Source organism: Pinus tabuliformis, chromosome 8 (assembly GCF_031772625.1).
Source record: "Pinus tabuliformis cultivar Carrire ecotype Pingquan chromosome 8, CPIR1, whole genome shotgun sequence".
Lineage (NCBI taxonomy): Eukaryota > Viridiplantae > Streptophyta > Pinopsida > Pinales > Pinaceae > Pinus > Pinus tabuliformis.
This window is the reverse complement of record NC_142294.1, coordinates 1,979,147,732-1,979,161,634: the sequence shown is the minus strand read 5'-3', so window position 1 is coordinate 1,979,161,634 and position 13,903 is coordinate 1,979,147,732. Positions and strand designations below refer to the sequence as shown.

At 37.5% G+C, this 13,903-nt stretch overlaps 2 long non-coding RNA genes across 3 annotated transcripts; both read left to right on the top strand.

Annotated features, from left to right (window-relative positions):
- Positions 1-1,791: 1,791 nt before the first annotated feature.
- LOC149244380 (uncharacterized) lies at positions 1,792-4,604 on the top strand. Its single transcript, XR_016246749.1, has 2 exons — positions 1,792-2,253; positions 3,874-4,604. It is a non-coding gene; the product is annotated as an uncharacterized LOC149244380 (long non-coding RNA).
- A 108-nt stretch (positions 4,605-4,712) lies between these two features.
- On the top strand, positions 4,713-12,830 carry LOC149244379 (uncharacterized). 2 transcript variants are annotated; one of them, XR_016246747.1, is made up of 2 exons: positions 4,713-12,202; positions 12,447-12,830. It is a non-coding gene; the product is annotated as an uncharacterized LOC149244379 (long non-coding RNA). The 2 variants fall into 2 exon arrangements; XR_016246748.1 differs by having other exon boundaries at positions 4,713-12,348.
- The last annotated feature ends 1,073 nt before the right edge of the window (positions 12,831-13,903 follow it).

Below are 13,903 nucleotides of genomic sequence, written 5' to 3'. Positions count from 1 at the left end.
AAAATGTTTTTAGTGTATACTCTACAAAAGCTTCCCATAATGAAGTAGAAAAAGGTCATAAACAAAACGATAGAACTAGCATTAGACCTAGATTAATTGGGCCCCTTGGAGCCATCAACTTTGTAGTGGCAGACCTTCGTTCCTCCATCAGTAGCACTGGTACCATCACACCCACTACCTTCAACGAATTGCCACATCTAGAAGCTTCTAGAGCTGCTATACACTCGCCAATGGTGTGGATTTCCTCTCAAAGGTCATCCATAGTTAACATCATCTTTGCTTGATGTCGGAGCAGCTTTGCCTCAAAGAACAACTGAAAAGACATTTTGTGATGCTTCACCATATCTTCTAGTTTTGTAATGGAGACTAACATCGCATGTGAAGCATCTAGGAGCTTGTCTAAGACCTGACAGACTTCATTATTCTTAGGAGAATTAAGGGGATTGGCCATATCTACGACTAAACACCTAATTACATGGGCCAACATAAAATATAGGAACAATATCAGAACCAACAATAGTTTGAAACTCTTTTCAATGGGAAGAGATTGGATAATCTATATATAGAAGGATGCTCTGTTAACACACAAGCCAAGCAACCTCTAGCGAGCAGACTCCATGGTCCCAAGATTGGCCGAACAAGGCAATGATAAAATATTTACCAGGTCACAAGATTGGCCGAACAAGGCAATGACAAAATATTTACCAGGTTCATTAATTTCTTATTCCCATCCAGAGCAGTCCTAATCGCAACTAAGCAAAGCTACACTATCTTCCATTAGGTGAGGCATAAATAGATGAAATATCATTGTCTCGTAATAATTAGAGATCCCAAACACTTGCATTGCCAATTAATATGACATGATGATAAATAAATAGGCCTGAGATCTAAGGATCGCCAAGGATCAACCACCTTGCATAGATAAAAACTCACATTCATCCACGTACCCAACCTTAGAATGAAGGTGGATTTCGACGCGATTATATACCTTTGGAGAGAGATTACCCACAAATCAAAGTATACCTCTTGAGATAGGCTAGACACCAACGCCTAATGATATAATTTGCAAAAATCATAATTAAGGAATAGGGCAGAGACACAATGTATTATTAAATTAAAGTTTCATTGTGCCAAACTAGAGCTTTTTTTTGCAAGCTCATTTGCTTTCACATTCAACTACCTAAAGATGTGGTGGTATTCCTTTTTTTCAAATTGTGAGGTAGAGTTAATCGCTCTTTCGGCCATAAGAGGAGACTTAGAACTAATTAACCCCTTACCCATAGTCATTTGGTGTATGATGAGAGTCTCCATAAACCAATAGAATTTTAATTTAATTTTTTAAAGCCACCTCCAAACCTTTCCATAATGCAAGGAACTCTGCCATGTTATTGGTAGTTATTCCTAACTCCTATGTAAATTTTGACACTATTTTTCCTTTGAAACACTTGAGAAGCCCTCTTACCTTCCCACTTAAAAAAACACTATTTTACATAACATGGTAGAGAATATATAATTTTCATCAAATTTATAGGACTAAAATTTATATTATTAAATATTTATAAATTTACCACTTATTACTTATAATTTTTAAAATTGCGTGAATAATTTATGACCAAATTTATATGGTAAATGTAATATATATACAAATTTATATAGTAAATGTAATATATGGACGGAGGGGTGGATATTTGTAAAATTTCCACCTATTATTTTATTTATCAATTAGCCGTTTTAAAAATTGATTGAATGATGGCATGCTTATGGTAAAGAGGGAAAAAAAGAGTAAATATCCATATACCGAGCTAAGTTCAAACTTAGGTACAGAGAAAGATCTTCGCCCAATATCCATATACCGAGTTAAGTTCAAACTTAGGTACAGAGAAAGATCTTCGCCCAATTTAACGGCATCGCATCGCTTGAAAATTAAGTGAACATGGGGCTCTCGTCCTAATTTAATGGAATTGATAACTGAAAATTGTTAGTCAACTCTAAGATGGGCGCGTTATTCCGTCCACCGATTTGATAACCGCTACGTTTTATCCCCAATGGCGGTGTCCTGCCCTATAAATTCCCACATTTGGATGCCTCACGCTGTCCTCCTTTTTCATTCAGTCTCGTGGTTGTACTAGCTAAGGTTAAGGTGAATGAAAGGTAGAGAAGTGAGTGGGCGTCGAACAGCAAAGCTCTTCTTCCTACCAGATTGTTCGAGAACACAAGGTTTGGGCGGGGATTTGAAGCTTTACTCTATTTCTGGTACGTATCTATCGATCTTTCTCTATTTATTTGATTCAATTGAAAGTCTCTGAGTAGGCAATAAGGGATCGACCTCATTTGGTGCTGTTTGGCGTTCCCGAGGTCCAAAGGAGGCTTTTCTTTTTTCTTTCTTAGAATGTTAGGGTTTCAAGGGTTTCTTTGTTCTTTTTTCTTCATCCTTTTACGGTTTCGTGGTTTGTTTGTGCTAGAATTGTTTTCATGTGTTCTCCTTTAACAGTGCAGGGCTGTCTTTGGGTTCCGGCACAACAAATGAAGATTTACTTCTCTTTTTGGCATTGCCATCATTTTTTTCGTAAAACACGTTTTCGTGCCAAACATTTGTGGGCTGTAAGCCGTCGGCCTTTACAAATTGGCTTAGAATTTGTGTCTTTACAAATTGGTTTATAATTTGTGCCTGAGGGGTGTCTATTCCGCCAAAATTGTATAGGCCTTGTATTTATGCCTCACAAACGGCTTTTGGTGAGTTAACTTGGAGGCATCGCAAGATCGCGCAACAAATTGGATGATTTAGCATGGCAGCATGCTCTTGGGAAACTAAACCCGTGGCCCCATAAAGAAAACACATAATATGGCCCCTGACCACAACTCAGCTAATTCAATTTTGTTTTGAACTGTGATTCATAGGGACGCCTTCCCTCTTTCCCCTCAAAGAGGGGCCGGGGTATGTGTATACCATCTTACCTAGTGTGCCCTGTATGTCTTTTTTGTGTCTATCGTGAATGCCTGCGTCATGCTCCCGGGGAATTCAAGGCATACAGGGAACGTTCTGGAGATGTGTGTTTGAACCTGGAACAGAGGGTTATCGACAGGCCGCGGTCTACCTGCCACCAAAACTTACCATTAAAATATAATAACTTTTCTCGTCGAAATCTTTCGATGTGCTTCCAGAGAAAGCCTAGTGCTCATACAACTTGGAGTGGAATAGATGTGTTAGCCTTTAGGTATGTTCGTAATGTTAATCAAATAAAATACAGGTCCTAAAGAAAGACAGTAATTGAATTCTAATTCTCGATTGTTTTGATTGCTACGATTCTTCTAGCTTGTATATTTTACCTAAAGTTTGAACGTATGAAAGTTTATTCTCCGTTTTGTTTCGGTATATTTTTCCTTCTTTTCTAAATTGTTGTTGTAGAGATCATATTTGTTGAAACATATTCAAAGTTGTAAAAGTTTCAAATTGGAAATTTATGTTTACGCTGAGTTGTTGCAAAAACCCCAATGATATTGATGCATAATTGTGGGCAAGAAAGGGTGAAAATTTCACATTCGTAACATTAATTGTTTACAATTAGATATGTCAATATTTAGACAATATGAAGTTCCTCAGATTTCTAAGCAAACATCTAGTTAACTTTCAAATGTAGCAGGTCCGTTTAACCTGCCTGTTTAGATTTTTCCTAAATTTATCCAGTAACATTTATTTTTACTGGGTTCTATTGTTGGGTGAAATACAACTTTGGACGTTTCTTTAATTTTGCAAGGATCTTTTACTCTGTAGTTTTCAATTGTTTTTGAATAATTCAATGTATAAACCCAACTCGATGAAGTTTGTTTTAAATATTTGTGTGCTGATAGGGCCTTGTTGAATGCAATGTGTAGGCAACTTTGGACTACAACGGAAAACAATATGCAGAGAAAAATCGGGATGGTTGTGCCAAGCAGTTTGGTGTCTAACGATTGCTTGCGCGGCCTAGGTGTCAATCTGTCAGAGATTTCAAACTGTTCTATCAGTTTATGAGTGTGCCATTTTACTTCCGACAAAAGTTATCATATTTTCTGGGAGCGTTTTTGTTTGGCCAAATGCTTTTAGAAAATTTGAAGTTTTGTCACCGTGATTTTATTGTTAAATGTAATTACTTGGGATTTTTGGCATCAAACAAGTCATGTAAAAAAGACTCGATGTGATATTGGTACGGATTATCTATGTTACTAATCTGTACGGTCCATGTGGTATTTTTTTGTGGGCTTTTGCCTACTTACCCTCCTGATGTACAAAGTGATGTAGCTACCAAGGATCTTACTCCGTTGGGTGAGCTCGCGGTGTCGGTCCACAAGTAATAAAATGATTATTTTTTGGTTTTGGCGGGGGCTGTGCCCCCCGCGAGTGTGTTGTGTTACTATTTTTGGTTTGACAATATTTATTGTGATGTGCCTTTTTTACAGATGAGACTGATGGGGGAGATAAATCTTTATCTGTTCTTTATGCCATCAAATTAAGCTGCTATTGGCATGACTTCTGTGACCAACTTGATAGCATATACAGCAAGGAAATAATTCGTGAGAGTGTCCATTCGCTGCTCAATCTTTCTATCGTCGTCGGAAGGATGGGAGACTTATTAATGCTGCTTGAAACATTATATTTTCTCATCATAATAAAGAAAGCACTACATCGTCAAAAGCACTCAGGCCCGTTCATATTCACAACAAATTCGCAGGAATAATGGTATCTTTCCAATATCCATTGCAGCTGGAGGATTAACATCTCTGTCAGTACTGACGAATATTTTATCAGATTCCATGGAAAAAAGAGGTGGGTGGCAGTTTTCATCTGATCTGAACATTATTTTTGAGTTAAATAGTGTAACATAAATAAATCAGGCAATGATATTGGTTATTCTAACAAAAGCAATGGCAATAGGTGATGGTTATTGTAGCTAGTGTGATCAATGGACCTGATTATTTTAAGCTAAACATAGTAAGATTTTAGGGGAATGTTTTCGCTGTTCCTATTTGTGTAGGGAAAGGTTTTGGAGCTTAAAAGGTTTTTTTTTTTTTTTTTTTTTTGCTTTTTTTTTGAGTTGTTAAAATTAATTGTTATTGTTTTAAAGCTAAAATTCTTTGATTATAGCAAATTTACAATAAATATAAGGTTATTGTTCGTCTATGGTTTAGCGGCAGAACAGTAATCCTTTAGTCCATGCAGTTTTTAAATCTCAAGTGTAATTGGAAAAAACATAGGTTCTATACCTTTACCAGTTTCCAGTTGGACTGTCATATACCTAGAGTTTGCCTAGTTAAGCAGGCTTATACAGATCCATAAAGAGCAATAACAGCTTAAACATTAAAGTAATTAAGGGTGAGGTTTCCACTCAATCGGTATTGCTGGTCTAGGAGTGAAACCTACTTCGATGTAAGTTGAATGTCTCTATATCCATTTGATGTAATTGAATGTTGTACATCGCTAGCAAAATCTTCTCCTTCACGTTGTGGCGTTCGAGTAGGACCTTTCCTAGGAACGACGGGTTGATATTCTGGAGTCACTGGTTTTATTGACCCCTTGTATGCCCTTTATATTCTGGAGTCACTGGTTTTATTGACCCCTTGTATGCCCTTTATTAGTAATTCATGTAGCTGCTTTTCAACCACCTCCGAGTTCAAGTGACAAGGTTTTTCTGGATGCAATTGTTACTCCATGTCACTGGATTGTTAATGCATTGATGGTGAAGTTTGGCTATGAAACATACACACTGAAGACTCCGCTCTAAATCAAGCTCAAGAACCCCATTCTGAGTCTTAACCTTCCCCTCCTCTCTTGCATCTAGCTTGCTGGTTGGTCATGGCAATGTTAGGAAGAAAGAAATGGAAGGGGGCAAAGAAGGCCGTGGAGATTGGTAGTGAAGGTGGCAAAAGTAACAAAAGGTGCCAAAGTCTCGAAACTAGAACAAGGAGTCTATAAAGCTAGTGCAAGAACGTGAGCCAAACTCGTCATGCCCTGAAAAGAGGGATGGAAAGAGTAGAGGTAATCCAAAGTTAAATATGAAAAAGCTGGACCAAAAGCTTTGTAATCAGGTACCAACCCTAGGTAAGTTGGCATCACAAGGAAAAGATTGTGCCACACATTTTGCTGATTGAAATGCTTTTAAGCACTAACTGTTGTTTTGATCATTGATTGTGTCTGAGAGTTGCTCTCCAACTCAATATGGTAGAGATGTTGTAATGTAATAATGTTAAAAAATAATATGACCCATGGTATGGAGAATCCATGATATTGGCCCTTGGTATTCATGTGGAATATAGTCTATTTAATTTAAAGGGAAAATTAAACCAGCCTAGATCCATCTTAACTCTCGATCTACCCAGTGCCAAGAGGGATCAAATCTCTCAGCGCTTGGTACATCTGGAGTTAGAATGGATCTGCCATGGTATTATGCAGTAAATGAGGCATTATAGGGTAATAGGGTTTAAGCTTTTTTTCTCCTCTGTTGGATTTGGGAGCAAGAGTCAAGAAAGCAGTATTAAAGGTTGGAAGGATTGAAGCTTGAAGCAAAGCTTCTTGATTTTCCTACCATTGATAGGGATTCTCCTCCAATAATGGGCCAACTTTTACTTGATAGCCCATTTCTCCTAAGGTGATTTTTCATATTAATGCCTCATTTTGCTCTGGCCCAACCAAAGCTGGGATCTAGTGATTTTCTTTGTTGCCGCCTCATTTGTTTGGATGAGGGTTTGTGAGAAGAGAATGGATTCACCAGCTTGGCTTCAATATCTTGGCGTTTCAATAGTTTATTGTCATCGACACTTTCGAGGAAGGATATGTGATTTTGGTGCTTATGTTGCACAATCTATTGGTGAAAGAGCTTGGTGTTTTTTCACCCTCATGAAGCCATCCACTAGATTCGGGCCTTGTCTAAGAAGGAAGGATCCTGAAGTCGGAAGCTTTCAAATCTGAAGGGCCTGTTTACTGTACTAGCTTTAATATCTGGATCCTAGCTAATGGGATAGTGCTTTGATCCCCCACAGGGCAAAATGGGAGCCTCTAGAAAGATGTCCTTTTCCAAAAGTGGCTTCAAGACCAAGAAGTGGTATAGCCTTGATTCCACTTGATGTATTCCTCTATGATTATTCCACGAAAAAGTTGCGTTGGTTGTGTCCAAATCAGTCAACTCTAAGGTGTCCCATCATATTCTTGAAGTGGTCAGCTTCTACATCTAGGCGCCTTATCGCTCCCCTCTTCAACAAAATTTAATGATGTTGCAGGGAGATTTGCCGCGAGGGGCCTGAGGCTAATTTTTTTTTGGAGAATTGATTCCCCCTTAGCAATGTGCGGGCCTTTCACATTCGATATAATTTTAACTTCTGTGGAGCTAGTGGCTAGAATTTTGCTTAAGGAATTTGGGCTGAGTCAAATAGATTTGAAATGAGAACCTTGTCTAAGTTCCTAAATGTTGCAAGCTCTCCTACTTGGCCGTTCGTATCTATTGTCATGTATTGAATCTTGATAGCTTGTCTACATCGAGAGGCTATCATTGCTACCTTTTTTCACTAGAACATTTTGATTCTTGAATCATGATAATAGCTGCTGGCTTTTTTCGTATAACTGATAATAGCTGATGGTTTTTGTCGTATAGCTGATAATAGCCGATGGTCATGAGCGTGATTCATTAATAATTATTTGGTATTTTTCCAAGCTCTTGGATTAGTTGCTTGTTGCTTCACCCCAACTTTTTTGTCTTCTTTGATGACCTCAGGGGGTGGGTCTTTGAATGAGTGCGTATGGATTCCCAAGTAAGGGATAGAGGAGTTGGTGCTATCTTTGGGTCTATGTCTTAGGAAAGGTTTGTTGGAATAGTTGAACTTGATGCTCTGGAATTGACTGAGGGTATTTTCCTTTTCATATGGCTGCCAATCGTGGAGAGATCTAGTGTGTCTAGAACGATATCTTCAATTGAGGCCTTCGTCATTACTACCTCTTTCCATTTGAGGGGATTACCGTTTTTTGGAATAGAGGTGTCATTAGCTAGTTGGCAGCAGCTTGCTTGGGTTTGCCTTTCCTCTTGTGGTTGCTTATCCTTTGATGCTTGCCCCTCTCTAAAGTTTCCACTGGAGTCATCTCCTGAAGGGGGGTCGTTGTGAAACTAATGTTCTAAAGTATTCTAAAGTATTACGTCTCACAAGTTCTTTGTTAGAAGTCATAGAAGGTTGAGATCTAGGTTGTCTGTGATGCGAGGCGGGCTTTTCAAAACCCTTGTTGCATTGAAAGGGAAGAGGTGTTTAGGGGTGTTGTACTGTGAAGCCAATGTTCTAAAGCTATTACGTGTCTTAAGTTCTCTATTAGAAGTCATAAAGGTTGAGGTCTAGGTTGTTTTTTATGCGAGGGGGCTTTTTGAAATCCTTGTCCCATTGAATGGGAAGAGGGGTTTATGGAAGTCGATTGGCCAGTGGATTGGTCGTCTCCCGTAACCACATTGCGATAGGATGGGGTGTAGCCCCCTCTTGCGGTCTGAGCCATGCACACATTTAAGTGGTAGTAACCACGATTGCTGAAAACTTTAGATTAAAGAGCAGATCTTCTAATGTTTTTAGTACCATCTACTTTTTAAAAGAACATGGGGTGGGATTTGATTCACCTACAGGTGACCATTTAATATTAAATTTCTCTGGGTGCAACTACATGTTCAACCTATGTCTCTATGGCTAGGCTTTTATGAAGGGGAAGTTTGTGTTATTATTGTGGCCATTTAATATTAAATCTCTCTGGGTGCAATTGCATGTTCAACCCATGTCTCTATGGCTAGGCCTTCATGAAGGGGAAGTTTGTGTTATTATGGCCCCTAGAGAGGCGCTCTGCAGCCCAGTATGGAGGAAATATTGTAAGGTTATGTTATATGATGTTATGTTATGTAAACATTTTGACTTGGTCAAATTACTTAACAACAAAAATAAAATAAAATTATATATATAATAATAATAATAAAGTCAATAATTATAATTACTAATTAAAAATTAAAACATTTTCTACTAGGACAAATTACATAAAAATAAAATAAAATAAATAATTATAGTTATCAATTATTAATAATTAAACCAGTCTAGATCCATCTTAACTCTGGATTTACCAAGCGTCCAGAAGGATCAGTTTTCTTCAGATGAAGGATCAGTTCTCTTCAGATGCAAACGCCATTTATAATGGAAAAATAGTCTAGATGTAAAAATAAATCTAGACTAGTTTGCTTGATTAAAGAATATTATTATGTCACCAATGGGCTGCCTGTTTTAAGATTTATTATTCATCTGTCTGCAAGTTCAAACATCCTTTCTCTGAAAAAGTCTAGGCCCGTTGTATTGGATCGGTTGCTTGAGGTGTATCAATAATATTAGAACTGATGTCATTGGCTAGAAATAAGAGGTGCTATAGGTTAGTCGCAGTTTCAGTATTGGGTAAAATTTTTTATTAATAGATGCTGCTCTTTTTAACACTGAAGCTGTTATATAATTAGTTTATTAGTAGAAAATGCTATTTTGGGCATTTCTATATTTTCCAAGAAAAAACAGCTAGTATGTTTTCCTTTTAATCTGCTAGGTAGAGAAAGAAGAGCCTTAATCTCTACCATTACTGTGTGAAGCTAACTAATGGATTGCTTAGCAATAATAGGTAATATGATTGACTAACATTATAATATATTTTAAAAATATGTAAGGATTGTGTCAGTTTATACCTGTAGCATAATTATGGCTAATTATGTTAGCAGATTTATGGGTACAATAGTTGTGTAATGCGTGTTCAGTTAATTTATTTAAATATGATACTAATGCTGTTATGATGTTAATGAAGAGCCAGTGTTAACATTAGCGATGTATTTTAAATTAATACTATTGCAGTCATCAAAGGTATTATATTAAATTAATACTATTGCAGTCATAAAAATTTTAAGTATGTAATTAAAATTAAATGTTTATTTGTGATATTATCCATGTGTTGTAGAACTAAAAACAGTTAATATTTAAGTGGAGTTGCAAATATTGTTCGCTCTAGTTTGTCTAATGGAAGAGCTTTCAGATGTTTAATTCTCACGAACTTTTTATGAGTGAATGTGATTGCCCTATGGGCTGCTAATTACCTGCCTATTGAATATCTGGCCTTGTTCGTTTGTGATTGCCTATGGGCTGCTAATTAACTGCCTGTTGAATATCTGGCGTTGTTCGTTTGTGATTGCCTATGGGCTGCTAATTACCTGCCTGTTGAATATCTGGCCTTGTTCGTTTGCGGCGGTTTCCCTTTGTTACATATTCTGGTTTTAAATTTTTAACACATCATTTCAACGATGATAAAATCGTTTTGAATATTTTACTATGTATTTGAATAATCCACGGGAAAAATTGTTTCTCAATGCATAACTATATCAGAAAACTGATGTGTAGGTTGTCTCTTCGTGATAATGTGCTCGTGTGATTTGCTCAACTTGTTAGTTATATATGGGTACAGTGGCCGATGGGCAATAATTAGCATTTGGTATTTGTTACATCAAAATAATAACATTGATCATTGTTTCATGCAATTTGATGAAAGTAATTTTTTCCTTTTCTTTTCAAGGCAACAGGCTTAAGACGTATATATATTTTTTATTTAAGCATGATTGATGATTTATTGAGCAGTTCACTTTGACAACAAATTTGAATAATGAACAAGTTAGCGGGTAAACAAATTATTCTTTAATTTGATTCCAAATGAGATGGGTATTATTTTTAATGCTATTCTTGAGATTTGTTATTGGTTTGTTATCAGATTCACTATTTTAACTTTTTGCGCATTGATTTTATTAAAAAAAAAAAAACAGATGTTTCACTGTTTATGAGATGAATATACATTTTGTGCATTGAAGAACTAATACAAGTGAAGTATTGAGTCGACGTACAGTTCAAATTAAAATGTTCCGGGGCCCACAGTAATTGAAGGTCAGGGTATTATATTTTCTCTTGTCCTATATTTCTGGCATTTCCATTCTTTTCCATTTTGTTGTTCTTAGTATATATTTATTTATTTGTCAAAAACCGTTGTAACTGAGTATGTGTATATCCGAGGTAAATATTTTTTTTGTAAGCTAAATTCTTCAGTGTTTTGAATGAATGGGATGATTGTATGAAGTCGAGAGCTACGTATTTCTTATTGCCATTTTTTTTTGACAATATAGAATTGTAGCAAAACAGGCGAAACTGAATTTGAAATGTTACAGCTTAAAACAGAGCAGCAAGTCCTGTTGTGTAACTGATATTTAGCACTGGTTGTAAGGTTTGGTCAACATGCAGCGTGTATGCTAATGATAAATTTGGAGAAATCAGATATTCGGTATGTGCTTCTTATGTTTCTTTGGTGACTTTGTATTCCCGCATATAAAAAGAACAGATAGTACTGTTGAAGAAGGCGTACAGTTACCATGGGCTCTTTACTGATGAAGGTTGATTTGTTAGTGCCGCGTTGTTGATACAATTGTAACAAAACGGGTGAAACTTCTCTCTTTTATTATTTTATTTTTGCTTTCCTCTTTGTTCATTCATTTGCCTTTCGCTTCCTTCTCTTGACAATCCTGTTTGAGACTCGAAATGTCGACTTAAAGTGCCTGTGGAATTTCCGAATTAACACTCTTCAGGTGAAATTTCATGGAAATGTTACAGCTTAAAACTGAGCAGTAAGTCCTGTTGCGTGACTGATATCCGGTACTAGTTGTGAGGTTTGCTCAACATGGAGCATGTATGATAATGATAATTTTGGAGAAATAATATGTTCGGTAAGTGCAGCTTATGCTTCTTCAGTGACTTTATATTCCCGCATTGAAAAGGAACAGATAATACCGTTGAAGGGGGACAGTAACCGCCGCCATGGGCCTCTTATCTGATGAAGGTTGAATTTTAGTGCAGCGTCGTTGATAGAATTTTAATAAAACAGGTGAAACTTCATTGAAATGTTACAGCTTAAAACTGAGCAGCAAGTCCTGTTGCTCAACTGATATCCGGTATTAGTTGTGAGGATTGCTCAACATGCAGCATGTATGCTAATGATAGTTTTGGAGAAATTATATGTTCGGTATGTGCAGCTTATGCTTCTTCAGTGATTTTGTATCCCCGCATTGAAAAGGAACAAATAGTACCGTTGAAGGGGGATAGTTACCGCCATCGGTCTCTTATTTATTTTGAGAATTGATGATTTTAGCGGGTATGTTTGGAGAAATTACATGTTTGGTATGTTGTGCAGCATGTGTTTTTTAATGGCTTGTAATTCTGCATTAAAAAGGATCAAAAAATATAGTTGAGGAAGGGGACAGTTACCGCCATAGGGCTCTTATTTATGAAGGTTGAATTGTAAGTGCAGCGTTGTTGAAACTGGAAAACTTTCTTGGACGGTTTTGTAAATGTATGATTTCAGTGTGGCTTAATGTTTTTTATGCATAATCATGCAGACAATTCTGAGAGAACACACTGGCACCCGTGGATTTCAGAGAACATCGCTTCAACGTGGCACTCGTGGATTGTTTGCTTGTGGTGTAAAATTCGTGGAACGTGGAGCTCTGTTCAGAACAGTTTGAGGCGATTTACTACTGTAGATCCCAGTTGCCATGTGAATCTATTTTTGCACATATTCAGTATAGAATAGTACAGCAGGATTTTAATTCCATTAGAAAACATGAACTATGTAGCTGGGATAAAGTTTCTATTTTCGTGTTGCTTAAAGTGCATTGTTTATGTTTGCTAAGAAATATCAGAGAAAGGCCTCTGTAGATCTCATGTTATTTCCTTCAATAGTTTGCCTCTATAATTTAGATGCAGGGTAGTTTGGCACTCAACGTGGCACTCATGGATTGTTTGCTTGTGGTGTAAAATTCGTGGAACGTGGAGCACTGCTCAGAACAGTTTGAGGCGATTTACTACTGTAGATCTCAGTTGCCATGTGAATTTATTTTTGCACGTATTCAGTATAGAATAGTGCAGCAGGATTTTATTTCCATTAGAAAACATGAACTGTGTAGCTGGGATAAAGTTTCTATTTTCATGTTGCTTAAAGTGCATTGTATATGTTTGCTAAGAAATATAAGAGAAAGGCCTCTGCAGATCTTGTGTTGTTTCCTTCAATAGTTTGCCTCAGGGTAGTTAAATTGGCCTGGGAAGAAGCTATGGATTTAGTTGCAAGGAAGTGAATTCATCGATGGGGTATTCTGAAATTTCCCAACGCTAAATATTTGATGAAAGTATTTTATGTTTTACGTTTTTATTTGTAAATGTGAACACGGTAGTTCATTGTCAATCTCGGGTTGATTTCAGGAAATTTTAGATGGGTCAATATATTCTAATAGGATCTCTTCGGTGGAAGCTTCTCATCACCCTATCGATGGGTTTTCCATTGCTGGACCTGTCTTCTGAATACAGGCAGTCACATCGATGCTTGCTGGTAAAGCCCACTCCCATTCTCGTGGGCACATTGCACTCCCACTCTCGCGGGTGGACTCCCATTCTCGTGGGCACATCGCACTCCCACCTCTCGCGGGTGGGCTCCCATTCTCGTGGGCACATCGCACTCCCACTCTTCTCATCACCCTATCGATGGGTTTTCCATTGCTGGACCTGTCTTCTGAATACAGGCAGTCACATCGATGCTTGCTGGTAAAGCCCACTCCCATTCTCGTGGGCACATTGCACTCCCACTCTCGCGGGTGGGCTCCCATTCTCGTGGGCACATCGCACTCCCACTCTCGCGGGTGGGCACACATTTGGACGCACATTTATAAAGTGCAATGGCAATCTCGGGTTGATTTCAGGAAATTTTAGATGGGTCAATATATTCTAATAGGATCTCTTCGGTGGAAGCTTCTCATCACCCTATCGATGGGTTTTCCATTGCTGGACCTGTCTTCTGAATACA